The sequence below is a fragment of the Ostrea edulis genome, chromosome 3 (assembly GCF_947568905.1).
Source record: "Ostrea edulis chromosome 3, xbOstEdul1.1, whole genome shotgun sequence".
Classification (NCBI taxonomy): Eukaryota; Metazoa; Mollusca; class Bivalvia; order Ostreida; family Ostreidae; genus Ostrea; species Ostrea edulis.
In genome coordinates this window covers 82970259-82994797 of record NC_079166.1, presented here as the reverse complement: position 1 = coordinate 82994797, position 24539 = coordinate 82970259, and the positions used below count along the sequence as shown (strand labels likewise).

Here is a 24539-nt window from a genome sequence, read left to right as displayed (position 1 = left end):
GTAAAACATGTATACATGGATTTACAATAGGAGAATTTATTCTGTTTCAAATTCCATTTTTTCTTCTGGGTAATTTTCAGAGATAGTGATGAAGTTAAGCATAGCTACTAAACTATAAGCTCCTAATTGAAAACTTCATTTAAATACAATGTGTATGATATTCAAGCAAATTGAGAATTCTCAGTCAGTCTGCTTCATTCATTTACCAGTATTAATGCAGAATTATTATATAGGAACATATATTCTGAAACAAATGTATTCGTGGTGTGTTATAGTCATACTCTCCCAAATGCTGACCCCCCCCCCCCCCCGGAAGACTGGCTATATAACGACACCACCACCCTCCCAAATAAAAATAGTAAGGTTCCCCCACGGGCTTGGGCTGCATTTTATTTTTTAAATTTCCACCGGAAGACTGGCTTTAGCAATTAGTGAATCATCTGTGGAGCGCCAAATTAATATAAACTCAAATAATTGAATATATTTTTCATTATTTAAAGACATCATAAGTTTAATTATTGCGCGCATCAATTGATGACAGCAATAATTGATTTGATGCGCATAACAATTCAATTGATAATTATTAGGCGTATGAATTGAATTTACACGCGCATTAATACGCAAGATCGCGACTACTTTGTCCGTCTTGGTTTTAAATTCTACTTTCCCCTTTCAAAGTCTCGCGAGACCCAGAGTATGCGAGAATTTGGGCATGTTGGTAAATAATACCAGTTCTGCAACTTTTGTCGTGATCGATTCACCCGATTTTAACAATGGTGTACCATCAATGCATTGCATTAGACTGTAGTAATGATTCAAGAAAGAAACATAATACGCAAAAATATCCACAACTGATAGATTTTAATGGAATTGTGGTGGTCTTTTTCCCACTGCTGTCAGCCAGAGAATTCCCAAAGCTGAGAAGAGCTTGCGTCAAAATTTATAGCTTCGCGAGCTAAATTCAGAAGTTCATTTCTCCTGTATCCAGACGTTTTAAACACCTTTCATTTAAAAATATTTTTAAAATTGTGGAAAGCACATGGAGGTTAAATCGTCTTCCGATACCATGTTTTGAATAAACAAAAAATGCCCAAGATCGACACGCTTTTTCGGACTTCTTTACAAGAGAGTTCCGCTAACTCGGTATTTACGATCTTGCGTATTGAATTTAAGCTTTCTTCATTTTAATTGTAGCACGCATCAAATGAATTGATATCTTCAAATAATTAAAGTATTTTTATCATCTTAATTTATAATTTGGCGCTGCATAGTCATTCCCTTTAAAGAGGTTGCTATATCCCCTAACCACTAGTAATGAATCTTCCCCCACATTACACATACGTGGTTTGTTGCAATTATATCAATAAATCTTCCATACATGTGTTAATTGAACGGGTAACTTCTTTTCTCAGGTATTCAATAATAAATTCAATGAGTTTATCAATGATCAATTTTTGAATAAAATGTATTTGGAAATGAATTTAAAAGGAAGAGTATTGAATAATCATCTATTATTCATCCTTTCCATATTTACGTGGGGGTAATCACTGTCATGATCGTGTGCAGGACTGGACAAAACAAGATGGCAGACGGCATTTCCAAACAAAGGTAGGCTCTTAAAACTCTTCATTTTACCGACTTATTAGACGACGAATTTACGAATTTAAAACACTGCCTGGCCAGGGAGGCATCATTAAGTTGATTGCTTGTTGGAATTCGTACTCATGTACACGTATAACTTTAAATTCATTGATCGAAGTTGACGATGTTGCCTCGATAGAATCCAAAGCGGGCGAAGATGTTTCTAATCATGTTTTCATGCATTTTAAGAAAGATACTTTCGGTAAAATAGACTCTGCACATATCTTTTGATGAAAACTTGAACCAGTGTATGCGATGTGTCCTTTAAATTGCCTTGGTTATATATCTATCTTGACTTGAACATTTGCTAATGTGCAGGATTGGACTGTGGTCGTTTCCACGATAAACGTGCCGGATTGGACCTCGATTTTGGTTCAGGATTGGACCCTTTCTTAAATACATGCATTTGTTTTTCTCTTACAGATCCAGCCAGGAGCGGACTTCCTTAAGCTTAAAAGTTGCAAGTGAATGAAGTGTGTTCTATTCTATGTCTCCTACTAAAACCATGGTTTTGACAAACCTAAAAGAGCACGTGGAGCAAGGAACTATCAGTAAGCCGGAAGAGCCAGCTCGAAAATCTTTAAGTGTTTGAGAATTTCACCGCGCACATGAATCTAAAGTTCTGCCACACGTTAGAAGGAGCCTTGTTCTCGAAGATCAACATGTTGAAAAGTCTTCATTTTGCAGAAGCAAATACATTTATATTGTATATACACATGTAGACCATGTTCGATACCCAACCACTTAACATTTGTGATATCTGCATGGAATTAATAAAACTGAGCATGGGTTGACGTATAATAATCTCTTCAGGCATGATGGTTTACATTTCACAAAGCTGTTCAATGACAATAAAGACTACAATATTTTGAGATGTTTCAATACTTAATGATCTGTCCACATGCACTTGTTCCTTTCATATGTATGCTTCTGCTGGAACCAGTTTTGATTGTTAAAGCGGGATTTATTATCTTTTGAAAAATTTCCCTTTCATTTTAATTCTAATAATCTCGAGTGCATATGTCGTGCAAGATATCGAGGCCAACTCACTTACAAGGATAATTACTTACGGTAAAAGTGTTTGTTGGAATGTAGTAAATATCAGTATTTTTGTATTTAAAAACATTTCGTTTCTTGTAATTACATTGAATTCAACCTTGGAGTGCATATACTGATGAAAGAAAATAAAAAGGATATTTTCTCAAAAATTCGCAATATCACTCCTGTAGCTGAAAGATGAACCTAAATGAAAAGCAGTTTTGTCCATGATGTTTTTTCTTCTTCAATATTTGCTGCTCAGATGAGAGGTTACTCTTCAATACAATTTTTTCACTAGTTGTTATCAATTCAATACAAACACAATAACATTGAAATATATTTAATAACAAGTAAAAATTAAGAACACTTCTGGTTCAATGAAATAACAAATCAACATGTGTAAAATGCATTTGTAAAAGATTAGTAGTATCTCTGTAAAACAAAGCATAATACCGTAAAAATAATCGTTTCATAATGTACATAAACGGATATATAAAACGGCTGCCATGGTATATGTATGCACTTCGTGTATTCAGAAAACAATGTAATTTTTTTTGCTTCATGTTTCTTTTATAATGTGCAAAAACGTGTGTTGCACTGGTCACAAACGAAGACAATTTCTCTGATTGATGTTTCCTTTTAGCATGCCTACGAAATTCAGAATTGGTCTTGAATTCCTCACCACCAATTTCGCACATTCGAAGTGTACCCATCTCATGGAATGAAGTTCTAGGGCTTGATACCTGAAACAAAGGAGAAAATCTTTATAACAGAGTTTGGAATTAGGGAATATGTAAGCGGGTTAATTGAATTCAGGAAACGTCGAATTTATATTGTTACAGAGGATTATAAAATGATGATAATTTCTTACGTGTTTTATAGGTCAAAATGGCCTTATATATCCTAGATACGAACAGTCAACGTTATATCTGTCGTAAGCAAAGATTGGTGATTCATGTATAGATCTGTTATATTGGTTCAATTTGAAGGAGATAGCGAATGAATATTTTTACAGTAGCAATTGTCGTCGTTGGGGACTTAAACAACGATGTAATTTGGTAACAGTAAAAAAAATTCAAAATACACCATGGTCATGTTGGAAATGTCTGAGAATCTAATAAGCTACATTAATCAAACTAAAATATGATAAAGTGAAGTTGAGATTCGAAAATATAAAGGATTTTGAAAATAAAGATAAAAAGAGGGTCCAATCCTGAACCAAAATCGAGGTCCAACCCGGCACGTTTATCGTGGAAACGACCACAGTCCAATCCTGCACATTAGCAAATGTTCAAGTCAAGATATCTATTTAACCAAGGCAATTTAAGGGACACATCGCATAAACTGGTTCAAGTTTTCATCAAAAGATATGTGCAGAATTTATTTTACCGAAAGTATCTTTCTTAAAATGCATGAAAACATGATTAGAAACATCTTCGCCCGCTTCGGATTATATCGAGGCAACATCGTCAACTTCGATCAATGAATTTAGAGTTGTACGTGTACATGAGTAAGAATTCCAACAACCAATCAACTTAATGATGCCTCCCTGACCAGACAGTGTTTTAAATTCATAAATTTGTCGTCTAATAAGTCGGTAAAATGAAGAGTTTTAAGAGCCTACCTTTGTTTGGAAATGCCGTCTGCCATCTTGTTTTGTCCAATCCTGCACACGATCATGACAATGGTAATGCTGCTAGTTAGCCAGGTTTACAGGTCGGGTGGGGCTGCTTTATAGCCAGGTTTTCAGAGGATAAATGGCATGGGGGGGCTACCCTTGTACTCTGTACAAAGAAACAGTGTATGGGCAAATAAATACGTTTATTATATCATATTTTTAAAGAATTTTTCTATATACATGTATCAGCACCACTAGTGTTACCCCAAGCTACACCCGGGTACCGTGATTTGAACAAACTTGAATATTCTCCATGTCACGAAGCTTTCGTGTAAAATTCCACTAGCCAAAAAAGGAAGTTTTACAAATGTAATAAAGATGAGAGAGTTAAGTTATCCTACTATTGAGTATATACGTGTAAATTGAAGTTATAGTGTAATCTAACACCCAAAAGAAGAAATAGGAGGATTGTTTTTCTTGCTTTTACACTAAACATTAAACACATTCAAACTAGTATAATATAAATTTAAAGGGATTTTCATTTGGGGATAGACGATTCAAGAAATCGGGAGGTTTTGATAATGCGATAAGGAAAACGTGACAAAATGCACAAAGCATGTGGTCCATTAATACAGATCAAGATAACTTTTCATTTGAAATACTTTTAAAGTATTCAAAACGCGCACGCAAGGGTGGTTTCTAAATGAAAACCTCCATAAAACAAGAGGTCCATGGGTCATATTGCTCACACGAGTGATATTTGCCCTGTCACTGTTCAGCAGCTGTGATTTTCAAAAGAATTTTTATTAATCTTTATTGACCCCAAATTAGCCCCAAGGATCAAACATACCTGAAAATGAATTCACATAACACGGATATGCCTCAACACTAATATGACTAACATGAATTTGATGTTTTGGTTAAAGTCATATATGTACATCATGGTATGAGATAAAAAATATTTCAATAAGAATTAAGAAGGTCACAAGATCAAACATGATTGTATCGAAAGGTCATATCTTAAACAAAATATAGAAAAATATGAAAGCCCTACTTTGAATAGTTCCGAATATATTTAATATGTTTACATTTTCTAATAAGAAGGGTAAACTGTAAGTTTATAAGGTCAAAGTTCACAGTTTGAAATCACAGATTGATTGCTTGATTGTATTTTGCTTAACGTCTCGCTCGATAATTTTTCACTTATATGGAGACGTCACCAAGACCAATGAAGGGCTTCATGTTTCTTCATTTGAACAAATTTGAATAACTTTTACCCAAGAATGACCTTTGGTAAATTTTATTGAAATTTGAGCAGTTTTTATGGGGTAAAAGTCGAAAACATTAAAAGTTTACGGATCGACAGACAGACGACCGAAATGTTAGCAGGAAGCTCAATTGAGTCTTTGACTCAGGTAAGCCAAAAATTAATACCGCCGTGTGTGATTGAAAATTTGAACATGCAGCCAATTCAACAGAGGAGGAGAATAGGGGTTAAAGTACCCTACCCCAACCCCATCAATCCTGATATTTTTTTATGATTTTTAAATTTTTATTCTTGCTCTGTACTCCAAAAACAGTTTGATTCTATGGAAAAATTTGGCTACCTGGAAAAAAAGAAGACAAGTTCAAACAAACACAGCATAATTGTAACATTAAGCGTTGCTATCGCGATACTTAATGATACAATTTGTTGCATCATTAGCGATTTGGACTGTAAATTTGTGGTTTTTTCACAGAAAGGTGGAAAGACCTAATAAAACAAAGAACAATAAATACATAATAAATGGCATAAATTATACTAAAACTGAGGTTAACATAGTAACTATGAGAGGGTTGAACTACATATATTTTTTTTTAAATAATTGTATACAATAGGCCTCTGCTGGTGGACTGTTAGTCCCCGAGGGCCTCTACAGCCCAGTAGCTAAGTACTTCGTTACTAGCTTGAAAATACGGATGTATATTTAATTGCTGTTATAAAATTTAGAAATTCATTTCAAAATTAAGGATTATCTCCCTCATGCATAGCTCTTATCCTTGGACGAATTTGGCTCCACTTTTTTGTCACGCTGTTTTTGGCTATATTTAGCTCTAAAACTTCAGTTATTTCGGATTTCAAACATTTCGGTTGAGCATCACTGAAGAGACATTATTTGTCGAAATGCGCATCTGGTGCATCAAAATTGGTACCGTATAAGTTTTACATACATAAATACCGAATTACAGATTAAATGCAAGTTTACGTTAAATCACTCCTGATATGATCTCATAGTTTTTGCAACAACAAAAAAAGTAATCAAATAAACCACTGCATGTGATAGAAATAAATGTTTTAGAGTAATTTTATTCACTGGATAAAACAAAACATCTGCTAAACTATTGATAGTGAAAAAGTTTATACTTTTTATAGATAAGTAATTATTCATAGTTAAACATGTGTGTCAAGGGTTATAGATCCTATGCCGCTATATCCTCTACTCTATACAATGGTTTTCCTAATTTCCACTATTAATTAATATATATTTATAAATTTACAGTTTATCTAAACTGCTGACATTGAAAAATTGTCATTTGAAAAAGTTTTTATCTATTTTTGTTACTCTAATTTACGAAAATGTGTGATTTTTTTTTATGTTGACCTATACTTCTGTATTCGTATGTCTGACATCTTAAAAAAACGTGTCAACATAGTCATATTATTTTGGTTATTAACTAGATCAAACTATAATGAATGGAAATGAATACAGTTATTCCACTTCTAACCATTAGTACGAACAAGAGACATGAGGATGGATCTACTTTAAATGAATATGTTTATGTTTCAATTTTTTTAAAATGAAGTGTGTCTCCATTGTTCAGTCCCTTTATGAGATTTGCGTTTCGAACAAAAGGTTGCTGTTTTTATTTTTATTTTGAGTTTTCTTTTGTCTTCAAGTTCATAAATTTGGGTTTCGGTTGTTTGTTTGTGGATGGAAAATAGATATAAACCCAACATTTGTGCTCCGCCAGGCTTTAGGGATTTGATTTCATATGTGTAATGTCACATGTGGATATTTTTTTTTCAACTTGAGGATTTCAAAATATTTTAATAAACAGTCAATAATTATTATGTAGTTCTTATCATTCCAATGGAATACTGTACCCTCTGCTACCGATGGTAATTCGGATAGTACTGACGACTTTATTGTTTCTATTCTATATTATTTGCTTTTCAAACAAATGAAAGGCGAAGATAACGAGCAGTAAACAATCTCATAACTCCTATTTTCAATAAGAGAGAGAGAGAGAGAGAGAGAGAGAGAGAGAGAGAGAGAGAGAGAACTGCATAACGAAACTTTTTCAGTAATGTCGGTGTTTATTCCTGGCCAAAATGATCGCTTTTTAATTCTTTATGTTTGCCTAGCTCTTAATTTAGTATTTCTTAGAGGAGTTACGAGATTGACTATTGTTAGTTATCTTCACCTCTTCATTGCTATTTCCTGTTTTACAGCTCCATTGCTTAAGTTAGAAACAATCGTTACAGAGTACCTCGTGGGAATTCAGGTTAGAATATGTCCTCAGTAGCCTTGCTTGTCGTAAGAGGCTACTAAATAGGGCGGTCCTTTACGTAAGACCGCGAGAACCGAGGACCCGTGTCACAGTAGGTGTGACACGATAAATATCCCTTTCTGCTCAAACTCTGTAATCGCCGAGTATAAGTTTACATTTTGCAACCCTTCGCCCACATTGGTAATGTCATCATATGAGTGAAAAGATTTTCGAGAAGAATGTTAAACAATATACAATCAATCAATCGTTACAGAGGTCAGGAGTTACGCTGGTCAGGCTTTCCAATGATGTTTAATTGTCAGCGGTTATCTCCAATGAACGTAGAAGATAATGAACAGTTATCAATCTCATAACTTCTATAAGCAACACAAAATAAAGAGTTGGGAAAATACGAACCACTGGACATGCCAGGGGATCAGTTGTCTAGGATGAGTAAACTTAAGCATCCCCAGTCGTTCTATGTGGCATAATAAGGGTATTTTGGCATGATTAATTCACGATCTCACTACAATTATAATTTTAGATTAGAAAAAAATCTCAAAATTTATAAAGATCAATATGACGTTGTACGAGACATCGGAAAATACATGTATGCAAGATGAAGACAACGAACAGTGATCAATCTCATAACTCCTATAAGCAATAGAAATAGATAGTTTGGCAAACACGGACCCCTGGACACACCAGAGGTGGGATCAGGTGCCCAGGAGGAGTAAGCATCCCCTGTTGACCGGCCACACCCGCCGCGAGCCCCATATGTATGTTGCTAAATGATATGACTTTTTCAAATACATTTTACACAGTGCACACCAATAAAGAAAATTGGTATTGAGTTACTGAAGAGACATTATTTGAAATGAATTTCTAAATTTTATCACAGCAATTAATTATATGTCCGTATTTTCAAGCGTGTAACGAAGTACTTAGCTACTGGACTGTAGAGACCCTCGGGGACTAACATTCCACCAGCAGAGGCCTCGATCCAGGGGTCATAATGTAAAACTTATACAGTACTAATTTTGATGCACCAGATGCGCATTTCGACAAATAATATCTCTTCAGTGATGCTCAACTGAAGTGTTTGAAATCCGAAATAACGATAAACTTGCTAGAGTTATTTTAGGAGAAAACAGAGTGGCAAAAAGTGGAGTCAAATTCGTCTAAGGATAAGAGCTATGCATGAGGGAGATAATCCTTAATTTTGAAATGAATTTCTAAATTTTATCATAGCAATTAAGTATATATTCGTATGTGTGGATTGGATGTTTCAGAAAACTTACATTGTACCATTCTCAAAATTTAAATCAGTGATTGATCTATTGCATGAACGTAATCTTAAGAAACGTTCTAACTTGAAATCATTTTGCAATATTGACTACGAATCAGAGTGTTCTGCAAGTGAATTATCTGATGGCTTGTAATAAAAAACGAAAGATATATTCTCTAGATGGGGGTAATAACAGTACACTTCTTCCTTAACTTTGTTTGTTTGAACCTGTGACTGTCAGACTGTTTGTTTTAAAGAATATTTGGACTTATTGATTTTAGCTTGGGACTCATTATTATATATGAAATCCAGGAGAGTCCGCTGAACTAATGAAAACAATTTTCAAAATGAATCACTGTCCAATAGTTGGACTGTTTCCAAAATTATACTGTAGTTCATTAGTATTTGCTGCTTCCTGATGAGATCGGAAATGCAGGCAATTATGAATTAAAATACAATAATCAACATTGGCAATTTAATTTTTAAACAATTAATTCACTTCAATACAGCAAAATGTCTGTGATCGCACTTTATATAGCTTTCATTTATGGAAATATGCGTGCATTTTCTTTGAAATGTCAGGGGTAAGATATTTCTAATGATACTTTTATTCATTTCACCGTTAGATTGATTCAACTTAAACTTCACAGCTATCATCGTATATTTGTTACTATCATATATATTTTTCTTCACGTCGCAGCGGATGACACCAAATTTGAAAGAATAATGTTCAAGATTGGTATAATTGTCCAGAGCTATGCATTCCTATGTGATTACTAATTAGGCTATACAGCTCCTGTGTAAGAATGTACTTTCCAAACATTCAATTCTATTTTTACTTTTATGTAGTCGAAAAGAAATTTCTCTCGACTTTAAGCTCGAATTGAGCAAGTGTTTCTAATTATTCAAATCATTCGTTTATCGATTATGTTTGTCACATACGAGTACAAATCTATCCAGCAATTAAACTTACAAAAATATCATCAAGTTTAACATTTTCTAATCTGCGTATATTTACAAAAATCTGCAAATACACAAGTCCTTGCATAGAAACGTAGCAAAAATAAAGATGCATTTGATATTTTGGTATATCCAGGGGTCCGTGTTTCCAACTCTCTACTCGTATTTTGTATTGCTTTTAGAGTTATGAAATTGATTACTGTTCGTTATCTTCGCCTTTCATTGTATAAAGGTTCTGCATATAACATACTGTGTTTTAATTCGAAAGGAATACTTATCGTTTCTTCCACATTACCTGATTCAGTACAATGTACATGTTCATACGCACAATGCTCCTATAAAATTCGTAACGAATTACCACATCCTTCAACTTTCATAAACACCTTCATTTATACCCACAAAACGGAATAAAAAAAACAAGTAATTAAAATATTTTATAACAATCAGACACTTTTTATGTAAATGAATTTACTAAACATTTACAGAATTATATCTGTCTATTGAAAGCTGGAATTCGATATTTAGTTGTAATGCTCTTTAAACATGTGTTTCTTTATTTCATGCAGACAGGAGAAAAACAAATCTGTGTGCTGTACGGGGTATTTCTGGAATACGGAAACAAACATATGCCAAAGTAAGTACTATGTAGATCAACGTACATAATATCTATAATTTCTCCATAACGATAGTACGTAAATGTATATATGCTGGATTCCTATGTATTAGTTATTATTTTTATTCATTTCACCGTTAGATTGATTCAACTTAAACTTCACAGCTATCATATATATTTTTCTTCACATCGCTGCGGATGACACCAAATTTGAAAAAAAAATAATGTTCAAGATTGGTATAATTGTCCAAAGCAATGAATTCCTATGTGTTTACTAATTAGGCTATACAGCTCCTGTGTTATCTTCACCTTGCATTATCCAGTAGCAGCTCAGCTAAGGATCGCCCCAAAGAAAAAAATGCCTTATTCAATTTTTTAAATATTTACCATACCAATATATCAGATATCATATGCACGTAGTACAAATGCTGTAATGTTTGCAAAATGTATTTCTACTTTATCAGAAACAATAGAACAACTTTATTTTATAGATGAATTTAATTGTAAAAAGGTTGTGTATATACCATAATAGCATAATATTGTTCAAAAACAGTGTGTAGTACACACAAGGGGGGGGGGGGGGGTGGGGGGTGGGGTGGGGTGGGAATAAAATATATTTTTGGACAATATTAACGATGAAATATCAAAATCCGAATTTTGTCATTGTCCAATATAATACATGTGGCAATGACAGTAGATGAGGGAGATTTATTTTCGTCATGGACGAATTGCGATATTATAGATTGGGTATGCCTAGCGTAAAGAAAAGCGACATTTTATTGTAGGTATTAAAAATAAAGTAATATCATGGATGTGTTGATCTAGTGTTGGTGATGAATACAGCGACAATTCTTCGTCTTCTTCTTAGTCATGCCATTTTAAAAATTGCATTGCTGGAAGTGGTCACCCAAGATACAACCTTTGTTTCACTGTTGTGAATATGAAACTGCAGACGTATTGTGTCATAACAAATGCGCATGTCAATTCTGAAAAACCCAAGAAACATTTAGTACATTTGAAATCACAATTGTTTCACGTATGAAGTATGACGTTTAAACACTTTACCCGACTCGTTTCGCCGTGAAATAAAGTCTACAATTTTAACACCAAATAAAAGTATTTCTTCAATAAAAAAAGGAACACGAAAATATTCATAGCTTGTGGTCAGTTAACCAAACTATTATGCTGTTAAAACCACCCTGATTCTAGGCAAAATACTCTGAAGTTGATATTATAAAGACGGTGGAGTTCCTCACTGACAGTACTTATATACTCTGTCGTACACAGGTCTTTCAACAGCGTGTTGGAACCGTTGGTACGAATTGCACTTCATTAGATGATCTGTTGTTTGTATACTTATGAATTTGTTCAAAATATTCAACATAAAAAGAAAAATAACTCCACATTTAGATATATCGACGATGATTTGTCTATTGGAAATACGTATTTTCAATCATACATGTATGTCAATTATTTATATCCCCATAAGACACGAAGTAGTCTTCTTTATCTTCATGTTTGGATATTTTATTCAACATAGCTACATAATAAACTAATAACTCAGATATATAAGAAACGAGATGGATTAAGCGTCTCTATCGTCAACTATCCACATTCATTGCCAGTCATTAATTGGGTTCGATTATGTATCCAGTCACGATAATATCTTTTAATTCCTGATTCTCTTTCTATATGGAGACGGGATTGTAAACTAATAAAATCCCTGTCGTGATTGAGTTTAACTGCAAAGTCGAAAAAAATGCTTCAACACTGACTGCGAATAAGAATGCATTCACGAATAATTACGGTTTTATCATAAGCATCGCTGTGTTATCATAGCCTGTAACTCCTTTTCAAGGGGCTATCCATATATTTATACATCGGGGTATATGATTTGGCTTTGTGTTCATGCATGTATTGTATAATTGTAGAATGTACAATGGGTTTTCATGGAGTGAATTGTTCGGAACGTTGTCCGTATCCAAGCTTCGGTGAAGATTGTCAATCAGAGTGCACATGTCCGTCCAGTCTGTGTCATTTTGATTTCGGATGCACAACAGCTACTGGTAAAGTAATAATGGCATATGCTCGAATATCAATAATATGTGCATATATGATTCAGTCAAAATATGTGCTGAATTGTAATCATCTTTTATAGAGGACTTTTCAAAGAAGATGGAAAATAGTCTTCAAACAAAGTATGCAACACGCAGCTTTAATGCAGATCAAGAATATTCGGTTAATAAGAGAGAAAACATGAAAACAGATAGCCATCAAACAACGGAGACAACAAAAGCAGAAGAAAAATCATATATATTGTTAGTATTGTGTGGATTGATTGGGATTTTCGGGACACTTTTCTTTGTGTTTTTCACTATGTTTGTGAAAAACAAATATTGTAGGAGAAATAGTTCAAGGGAACATGCTACAGACGTAAGTAAAATCCGTAAGCGTTCGTGGTTTGGGGAGAGTAATGCTGTACATGCAGAATCCAAGTATGATTTATCTACAACAAATGACTTTCCACCTCAGCCAAACGATACTTATGAAAATATCGAAGCAGATAGAGTGAATTCTGAGAACCTTGAGAACTGCCCGACAAATGATAAAAATGAAAGTGCAAGCGATGAAAATTTATATCTCTCACCTTTATAGATAATTTGCTTTTTGAAAACAACTTAAGCAAAAACATCCATGTCCTTTATTAACAACATAGCCATTATTACGACACATAAAATGATTTGAAAATAAATATATATTACTGATCTAAATGATACATAGATATTTTAGGAGACAAAGAAGACACATAATCCGTGTTTCACTTATATATCCGATATCGATTGGGATTAAGTCATGAAATCTCACTTTTTGGTCTACATTGCAAAATAATTATGACTTTGATTGGTCTAAACATGAAAAGAGCACATGTCATGGTAATTACATCACGTAGGATAGCAAATAAATACATATTATGAAAAGATAAGTTGGCATACACAGATGCATCTTGTAAATCTCATAAAAATACATAATTAAAGAAAGGGTAAACGTAGACTCCTGGACATATCAGGGTGGGATTAAGCATGTTCAAGGAATATGCATACACTGTTGACCGGTCACCTTCGACTTTAGCCCGGTATCTTGATTAGGTAAACGAAGAAACTCTAATCAAGTATGTAAATAAATGTTTAACAATTGGTACGAACACGTTAGGAAACCTTGACGTCATATTGTACAAAGATTTGTATATATGATCACTAAACCACCCAGAGAATCTGCAAAATTCTGCCTTCAAGCGAAACTCTTGAAACCCCTGTAATGTCCCATTTGTCAGTATCCTACCTCGATTTAAAACCCGATATGCGCAGAACTTGTTCTTGCATATCGAATCAGTTAAGACATAAACACAATATGCAGTTGAAGATGAAACATTGCTACATAAATATGGGAAGTTGACGATTGAGAAGCTGACGTCATTTCGATTGTCATAAGGTCGAGTTGCGAGTTTACCGATTACATTTATGTTCAATAAAATATCCACGTATCAACCAGACGATTTCCCCCTGAGACTAATAATATTTAAAACAAAGAACTATCTGTATTCAAAAGAATAGCAATAGCCAAATAAATATAAATTGAAACGTGGAACATGAATTCGCTGAGCTTCCTTGTTTTATATTTTGACTGTGTACATTATCATCAAAATTCCATACATCCATTGTATCACAATGCACTTACTTCATGCACTTCAAACACTTAATGTAACCATGGCTTTTTCAGTTAAAAAAATTAATTTCAATTTAACAAGGGCCATTTTTGAATTGAGGAAACAACATACATGATTTATTTCATTATCATTATTTATGTGGATGCTAGCTAGGCTACGGATCTTATAATCGTTAAAAACTCTAATTGTCAACAGTATTTTAGTATGTAGATATGTGTAGAACTTATAGATAAATAAAGCAAAAATAGATAGAAAAGAGCAAAACACAGGAACAATACTCTTGTTATGAAACAGAGGTGTACATGACTCCATTCTCAATTAAATGTTCAGAATAATTTCTTTCTCGACAGTTTTTGCAATTCATTTAGGTAAACATTCAAAATAATTTTCGTGCATATCTAAATAGATTGATAGCAGAAACGAAAACAAAACAAGTCTCACCAAAGAACAAAATCAAGGAAAGTATCACATTTTTGGTGCCAACATACAATTCTGATTTTAGTTGGCGATGTGTTTTATCTATTTGGATTATTTGTGTGGATTTTATTCATCCTATTGTTCATGTTGACATTGTGTTCCTAAATCGTGCCATTGTTGAATCTTTTCACGTATTTCAGCTTTTTAAAACAGCAATTCGAGCACAAATCATCTTAACTTCATTTTGGTCTTAAATTTTCAAATAATATCATTTTTGTATTTTTCTTGATTCTTGCGCGTAATTTTTGTCGTCCTAAAATAACCAGCGATTCATACAAATCTAATCTAGTGGTGAATCTAATTCAACGCACGACTTATCGGGTGTGATCATAACTGGAATGATTAATAGATAACGGCTGTTTTAATAACTGGATATCTTTAAGATATTATTCAGTACAGTAAGTTTAACTCTCTGCATTCTGTGTGGCGTGGTTATTTCTTTCAACAAACCCAATGTCATCCATATTTTTTGATATATCCCAAAATATCTACATGGAAAAATGTTAACATAGAGAAATGTAATATATAAATAAAAATTATCATCAAATCACATGTGTTATTTGTTTTAGAAGGAACTTATGTAAGAATGAAATGTGAAGATAACGAACAGCGACCAACCTCATATGCAATTTTCTGGCCACCATTTTTTAATAGACTCTTTATCGTGCAATTATATAAAGAATAATTTATTCGTATTTATCTCCCAATATATAAAATGCTATTAATCAATATTTGAAGTCAAAAGCATACGATGAAATACACTGCAAACATGATATAAAGAACACATACATAGTTCAATGAACGTAGTCATCAATAGGAGAGCATTACAACATTACGGTAATAGTTATTGATAATTACCCAAATTGGTAAGATATCAAGAGAAAACAACAACAACAACAAAAAGCATATGGATGCACAGCTTGAATTCAGTTGATCCTCAAGATATAAAAAATCCAAATGAGTTCACCAGGATGAGGTGTGCTAAACCTTTACCACATCGTGAGTTTCGTATATATGCCTGATCATGTTCACAACACTATAGCTGTATTTTGTAGTTTATTTTTAGCTTAAAACCCTGCTTATTAGTTTAGCTTCCTAATGTACTAGGCTACAAAGAACCGGGTAGTTTCCCGGACAGCGTGCCAGTCTAATTTTACAATACTTTGCAAAATAATTCATCTGTATGCTTGAACCATTATCAGACGAAACGACTCTCTTTCATTTTTCACTTTATAATAGTCTAATCTATCATTTCTCCCTGGCAAGGATCAATGCACATATATCTAATGATTATATATTTGACTTTCTAAGCTGTTGATCTAGATCCTTGATTCATGATATGGTTCATTTGTTCATTTTCTTTTGTATTTTGAATATATGCTATTTATTCACAATGTCTAGAAAGGAATCTCACCGGGTATGAGGTGATATTTTCATTGATTACCATTTCAAACTATTCAAAATCCTTGGAAATAATTACGTCAATCTATATCACACTGTGCATTGTGGACAGCCCACTGGATGAATAGAACGTGTCAAGCATATTGATTAACAAGCCATAAACGATCAACACGCAGTGTACACACGTGTGTGGATTTCGTGTAGATGCAGTGCTAGCTTTTTGTGAATTTGTAAATATATATTTAACCTACTTATTCGAAACGTATTTTTGCTTGTATTTAGGAACAAACATATCGTCTCAAAAAATGTATCAGTGTGTGTGTGTGTGTGTGTGTGTGTGTGTGTGTGTGTGTGTGTGTGTGTGTGTGTGTGTGTGTGTGTCGGACTACCTCCTTTGTGTGTTATGACCAACATTTTTCATTTAAGTATCTACACTCTGTCGGTTTTGCATTTGCAAAGAGAACATATACACCAATGAATGTTAAATAACTCTTTAATGTGATGATACATAAACAGTGATGTAATATTGATTGCTTTTATTAATTGTTTTTTATCATTTTTGGTTGCTATCATCAGCGTTGCGGAATATTCTCGATCAACAGAAATAAATTGAATTGTGAGAGCATTTATGGTCATATCGAAACCATGCATAAATAATATATTGCTTTAAATGAATCATTGAGAAGAGTATACCATGTTTTAACGTTACATTTCAAAACTATGTTTCAAATAATAGCAGTGATATCACCGTTCCGAAAAAAAGTAGATACTTATATCATTACGAAAATTTACCATTTAGTAATGATTGACGCTGGAATTTCGATGATTCATAGAAACATTATTATCCGAAACTGAAATTGGAATATAAAACAGTTTCCGCAGTTCAAGGTATTGATCTGTTACACAAAACTGTATCAAAAACAGGTATTTTCATATTATTTCACTTTCGTTTTCATATACATGACATGATATTTCATTTTTAGGAAACCCATTGCATAATATGGAAGCATTGCGCGGTCATCATTTAAGGCTGATACAGGACATTCTATTTTCAATTTATATCCATTTACAGTCAGAACTCTTACTTGGATGGTCAGAACACTTTTCTTTCGATCTATTTTTATCAATAGATTACATTTACAACAGTTAGCAACATACAATTAAAATGATATCATTTTTTTTTAATAATGTGGAAAATACTGAATGCGATACCACAGACTTCGATTGGTCGACACGTGATATTGGGATTTCCGTGATTCATTTAAGATTTGGATTGTCACTTACATGTATAGATACTCTAATATCGGCCATACCTTTACCTCTCTTTGACCATACAACAAGAAGGTAAGAATACATAAAAGTAAACTTAACTCAAAATAATATTTATCTTTCTTTTGTACATATTGGTTGGTTGGTTGTATATTGTTAAACGTCTCATTCAAGAATTTTTCACTGACATTTCGACGCCACCGTGGCCTGTGAAGGGCTGCAAAAATCGGCCTATGCTCGGCGCTTACGGCACTTGAGCAGGGAGAAATCATTATCGTGTCATACTTGCTGTGACCTGTGACCTGGATTTTCGCGGTATCATCCAAAGGACTGCCCAATTTAATTGCCTCTTACGACAAGGGTTACTGAGGATCTATTCTAACCCGGATCCCCACGGGATATGCTTTACATGTAATTGTGTATGTAACGTCATTCATTGTTTCCTTGCCCGACTTTTTATGTGGAAATTTTGAAACCTGATACATTTTGAAAAGAGTTAATTATCTTCCTAAAAGACTATCTGAGGTGCTTCGACAAGAAGAATGTGTTGCACCCTTGATGCTGTATTTTCCCACAAGAGGTTTTTGTATTTAAAGCTATGAAATTTGTAATGCTATATTACTAATTCGTAATGTAGGTGAACTAATTATCAATTCATGATTAAATAATCCATTGTATAAAACAAATCATCAATCAACAATCTATGAGTCATATCACAATGTTTTACCCTACCCACTCTTGCCTTCGTTGTAGCAAACATGAATTCTCGCTAAATGAGAATAACTTGCAGTCTTGGAATTATTGTGAAAGCTGTATGGTCCGAATTACAATATATTTTTTTCATCTCGTAAAAACGCTATTGAATCATCGCACGTATCTAGTTATGAGGCTGTATGACATATCATACATTATTTCACCTGTTTTAACCAAAATTATTTGATTTGAAATCGATGTTTACAAATAACCGTGTCACTCTACCATTTCAAGTGACAGTCACGTGACCAGTTCAAACTTTCAAATCATCGGTGATCTTATCTGTGCAAAGCTGTGTATTTTCTTACAACAGTACAGTGTCATAAGTTTAATAGAAATAAAAATATCACATACCTCTTAGTAAATCGTTGTTCTACGCTCTTTCAGCCTTAAAACTAGACAGTTGCGTATGAGTTACACATCATGTTTGAATTCCCCTGACGCGCGTGGGTCTATTTACAGACGTCTAACACTGTATAATTTATTCTGGGATGATTCATATATGTACCACACTATATTTACTTTCTAAATAATATTCTGACTGTTTTCTTTGACATGCAGATGTTTTCAAGTATGTAATGAAAGGAAAGTTATTAACTTTATAAAGTAATCAATCTGCTTTAAAGTAATTATATACAAAAATAATACATGAACATCGGGTCATACAGCTTGAAGTTTTTTGTCAGTCATAATTATTTTAGGGGACCATGTGGTCTGTCTGAACACATTGGTTATAGTGCACTACAGGAACCCGATTTCACCGTTGGTGTGTCCATGGTCCCCCCGATCGCCATTCCCGTAATTTTTATTCCTGATGGGATTTTTTAGATTGATCACTGATCGTTACTTTGCTTCTTCATGAAAATATTGAAATCCTTGAAAACGTTTAATTGCTGAAATATATGGAAAATACTAATCACAGATTTAGTAGAGGACATTGAGATTTCTACAGTTTCAGAAAGTCGTGCACTCAATCCCCTCGCATTTGGACATCGGTAAGTGATATTCGGACTTCATTACACTTCCTGACCAAACAAAGAGAGGTTTTCCATTTCTTCTATCAACCAGTGAAGGCACAACGCACAATCTAAGAATGACATAACTCTCATATATTCAAATACAATTTCAAAAACTAGATAATCTTGCTTGATTTAAAATGAAAGAAATAGTCAAGCTTTCGACACGGTTTATTTCATTTTATACTTATATAATATATACATAAATATATAAATCAATTACTTTTAACCCAAAACTATTTGATAATAGATTAACGTTTGCTACTCAGTAATTACAGAGAATTTTTATAGCTTCTATATCCAGATAAGGCGAGGATAACGAAGAGTCCTATGAATCTTATAAAGAATACAAAATTCAGAGTACGACACACATACGGCAAGATCAGGTGCCTAGAAGGAGTGGATATCCGTTTTTGACCGATCACACCCACCGTGAGTCATATATGTTGATCGGTTAACCGAAATAATCCGTGGTTAAAATTAGTGTGCAACCTAAGTCGTTAAAACAGGTAGTGACAGTTCCATCGCCAAACGTTCGGCATAAGGTGTGAATATCACGGGTCCTCGGAGATGACCTTTAAAACGGATGACCCGTGTCACAGTAGGTGTGGCACGCTAAATAACCATCACTGCTCAATGGCCGTAAGCGCCGAGCATAGGCTTAAATTTGAAGCCCTTCACCGGTCTTGGTGACGTCTTCATATGAGTGAAAAATTCCCGAGCGAGACGTTAAGCAAGATACAATCAATCAAAATTAATGTGCAAATAACAGAATCATTTGGTATGAAACATGTCAAACAACATTTTACCCAGTGACAGCTTGTATTTTTAGATTATATCGTTATAACAACGACATAATTTCCAAATACTGACTTTAAACGAGGCATTTGTGACGAAATATCAACACATATATTGATGCAGTCTAAACAAAAATCGTAAGTTGCAGTTCTGGAAGTAACACATTAATACGACTAAAAAGCCAAATCTTTTAAGTAAGTAGACTAAAGTGTTTACTATTCAAACATTCTTTGTTAAGATGATAAATCAAACATATCGTTATAGCTCCTTCAGAATGAGTTTTGGTGGCGTCGAAATTATATAAGCTTTATAAAGCATAGACATGAAGCGTTTTGTTGAAAAAGTCTTGACTAGTTGAGAGCAAGAACAATCTGCTCTACATTTATTTAAGGTATCAGTTTGCTTTATGCAAACGAAATGCCTCCTTCTAATCAGAACTATCATTTCTTGTTTATTGATAATTCTGACAACCATTTATACAGGCATATTTTACCACAGGGCGACGTATTTCAGGTGATGGAACATGGTGGAACACACAGAAATCCTTACATGTCTTAAACAATTCAGGCATACCTCTCTCCGATAGCTATGACCGAGTTAAACTTTTCATGCATTAAAACTCAATGCAAAACACCTAGATTCCTATGCATTCAGAAGATTACAGGGATCATAAGTTTTCAGTCATGCCTTTACTTAGCAAGTTTCATGTTACCATTAGCATACACTGTTTTCATTGAATGGAAATAAATGATTCATTTTGTAAAGATAAGAGGATATAGAATAGAAAAAACAGATAAATAAAGAACACTATATGAATCTAGAATGACTAGAATTCGTCTGAAGTAGACTTTGACACGCTCGTTTAAAGTCAACAACATTTTCCGCTATTTACTATTTTGTATCAAACTTCCATATACAATCTCGTATTGCGTCGAATGTCATCTGACGTGTTTCATACAAATTGTTAGACCGTTCTTTACACAATGGCTTTGATTAAGGTTTGCAATGATTCTCTGGTCTAGATATAAGGCTTACGGCAGATGAACAGAGGGTGCTTACGACTCCTAAGTACCTGACCCCACCTCTGATATGTCCAAGACTTGTGTTTGTCCTATTTTCGATTCTGTTGTTTTATAGGATTCATGAGATTGGTAGCTATTCGTTATTTTCAATTTTCATCATGTCAGTTTGTTTTTCAGTATGCTAATCTTTGGAATAAATCAACATTTGTTCTTGGATATTTTATTAATGATAGAAGTTATAGATATTGTTAGTTGTATATTTCTTTGAAACATTTGGAATCACCACATGCAACCATCAACAATATATGTAGCTTATTTCTACTAATGCTCAGAATATAGTTGCTTAATTAAGACAGGCATGATTGATAGCGAGTTGTACAATTCGTTAACAGGGCTCTTGTTCATGGTTAGCAATCCCCGTTGCAAACACAAGCGTTTAAGATTTTAATGTTTTCAATGTTTCGACAAAACAGCAAAATTATGTACGAATTTAATGGTTTTTCCGTAAAGATCTGTTGTTTTTCAGTGCTCAGTGGCTTGTCGTGATAGTTTACAAATGATTGAAGGTACAGATGTGTTTTCAGACAGGATACATTTGTTTGTTTGGTTGTGATATTACATCTAGTTTTGATTGTATTTGTCAAACATTAAACTATGTATGTCAAATAGATGAGGACACACTTTCGATAATAAAAAATGAATTGCGTGTTAGGTTCTGCATATTATGTAATATTTCACTTTTCTTCTACCTTCTATATTTTTCTTGAATTGAAATACTTATTTAAATTCATAGGTTAGCTGCACCTTGTGTATACAAGTACCATGAGTGAATCGGGAAAAGAAAAGGTATTTCATCACACTTCCAAAGCCAGTGCTGAAAAAATTATTAAAGAGGGCAAAATAAAAATGTCCAACGCTAATGCTAATGGAGATGCTGTGCATGGCCCCGGAACATACGTAACAAAATTGGGTCCCCACCATTCTCCAGATGATGTTGCCAAGAATAATTGGGATGGTGCTACAAAATATTGGGAAAGTCACAGAGATAGTGGAAAGACGGATGTTGTATTTGAAATCAATCACCCAAAGAGCGACCTGAAAGCCTATGATAATGCGGGACGGTCCGTCCTCAAAACATCGGGTGATTTGAGACTTCCGGCGGACACGAAAGTGCACGTGCGATATAAAAATGACCCACAGAAATATGCCACTTATACAATCAAGACAAAGGAAAAGTAGCAGTCATTACTCTTTGTGTAATGATATTGACTTGGACCGTTTTGATTATGATAATTATATACATCGAATATGATTATTGTTTTAGATTTTACTTTAAGAATTCATGCATGTTTATTTATACATGCAGGTACACTGCTATATAGTTATCTTTGTTTTATTTGTCAAGGATACAATTTTGTGTTTATGCATGTATTGGTTGAATGAATTCACAGTAGTTACAATGGCAATAAGATAAGAATTTCTTATATCGAAAGAGCAATGAACAAATAAATGATTCATTTAAGGAATGAAAGAATTTAACTTATAGATTACACTAGCTAGATTATGAGAAAACTCGATCTTGAAACATGGAATACATACCATCGTTTTTTTCCTCTCATAAATTGTTCTACAAATATCAACTTAGTTTTACCTTGTCATTCTACGAAAATCAGTCATCAATCATTGTAAACCTATCGCAGAGACGCATAATGTTTTGTGTAAAGAATATACAAAGCAAACTGAATTATGATCTTAAGATACAAAATTACTGTTTTAGAAAATGATTTTAAAAATGTCAGTCCACCTAAAGTAGAAGTTTTGCCTTATTTGAAAAACAAACATCTGCGCAGAGCTACCCTATTTTTATTCATTTGTGTCAAAACTCTTTAGGCAAGACAAAGTAAATGATATTCATATAAATGTTTTACTATGGGGTGATCACCTCCTACCATACAATAGGATCAGTTGTATGTTTTCAGAATTTCTAAATTCATTGCAGAATCTGGTGAATTTTATCCATCATAAAATAATAAAGAAATGCATCAGTATTACATGTAGTCATTAGGGAATGTGGCTCCTCAGCTTTTTTAGCATAACTGCTATAACCTTGTGTGTATATGTACTAGGTCAATGCTGCTCTCATTGGTCCAAACATATTTTACATCTATAACTTAGCCTGTCCAGTTGAAAAATGTTGTGTCAATTCAAATGTGAAAGGGTTTGACATGGACAGTGGAATTAAGCTACATATTTTGTGGCGGAGAGATTGTTTGCCTCACATTTTTGTTGATGTTTCAATCATTAGAAATTAATAAAATGTGACAGTATTTTTCTTCTTTTGTTTTTTGTTTTTGCACATGTTTATTTTTTTTAAAAAAACATGCATAAACGATATTCTGATTTAGATTAAAACGTTGCGAAGAAAATTCCTTTTGCGCAACAATATACTTCACAACTCTGTATCAAATAATCGAAGCAATATCAAGAATCTAAATCAAAGACATACTACCAAATATTGTCCATTTACTAATGATCGAGGTATTGGACGGTAAACTTTCGACGATTCAGAGAACCGTTATTCTCAGAAACTAAAAGTCAATCAGTTTTCTGCAATTCAAGGTATTGATCGGTTACACAGAACTATTACATAAAGGTATTTTCACAAGAGTCTTTCACTTTCGTATTCACATCCATGACATGGTATCTAATTTTAGAAAATGGAAACATTGCTCGACCATCATTTGAGTCTGATATAGGACATAATATTTCAAAATTTATACTTCTGTAACTTGGACTATCGGGACTATCAGGAAAACTAATTGTGAGAAAAAAATTGAAATAACATTTTACAAAAAATATAATTTTTCCAAATAGTTTAAAAACACTACACTTTATTGTAAATAAAACACTGTGGTCTTCAACGTACCTTCATGGGTGTTAACTTCCATATTATCAAATATGAGATTTTCAAACATATTTTGTGTTTAAAGTTGTACACCACATGACACCAGAGTATCTGGATGTTTTTAGATTTGTAGATAAGGGAAACACAAGAAATGCAAGACCTAACGCTTATAGTTTTATTTATTAATATGACTTGCCAAGTAGCCTTTGCTTGTTACTTGATAAAGGCAGTGAAAACATGACAGTGATGTGAATTGAAAAAATGTCATTTATTTTGAAAATGACGAAGTTATATAACAGAATAGCTAGTGGGGGTCAGAATGAGTCGAAAACAAAAATACAAGAACATATGTATCACATATGTATGATTATGCAATCTGACCCTCTACAATTCATATTGATTTAACGAGCGCAAAAACAGAATGTTTTACAAAATGTTATCATTTCATCAGCAACTTTATGAAAAGTTTTAGCAGATTTGATTAG

At 33.5% G+C, this 24539-nt stretch overlaps 1 protein-coding gene and 1 long non-coding RNA gene across 2 annotated transcripts in view; one reads left to right on the top strand and one right to left on the bottom strand.

Moving 5' to 3' along the window:
- LOC125673019 (uncharacterized) overlaps nucleotides 1–18750 on the bottom strand; it is a 29609-nt gene extending 10859 nt beyond the window's left edge. The window contains exon 1 of the mRNA XM_056161030.1: nucleotides 18668–18750. The gene's annotated coding sequence lies outside the window, so the exon portion shown is untranslated. The remainder of the gene's footprint in view (nucleotides 1–18667) is intronic.
- A 1523-nt stretch (nucleotides 18751–20273) lies between these two features.
- Nucleotides 20274–23481, top strand: LOC125659000 (uncharacterized). Its single transcript, XR_008801323.1, has 2 exons — nucleotides 20274–21278; nucleotides 21943–23481. It is a non-coding gene; the product is annotated as an uncharacterized LOC125659000 (long non-coding RNA).
- The last annotated feature ends 1058 nt before the right edge of the window (nucleotides 23482–24539 follow it).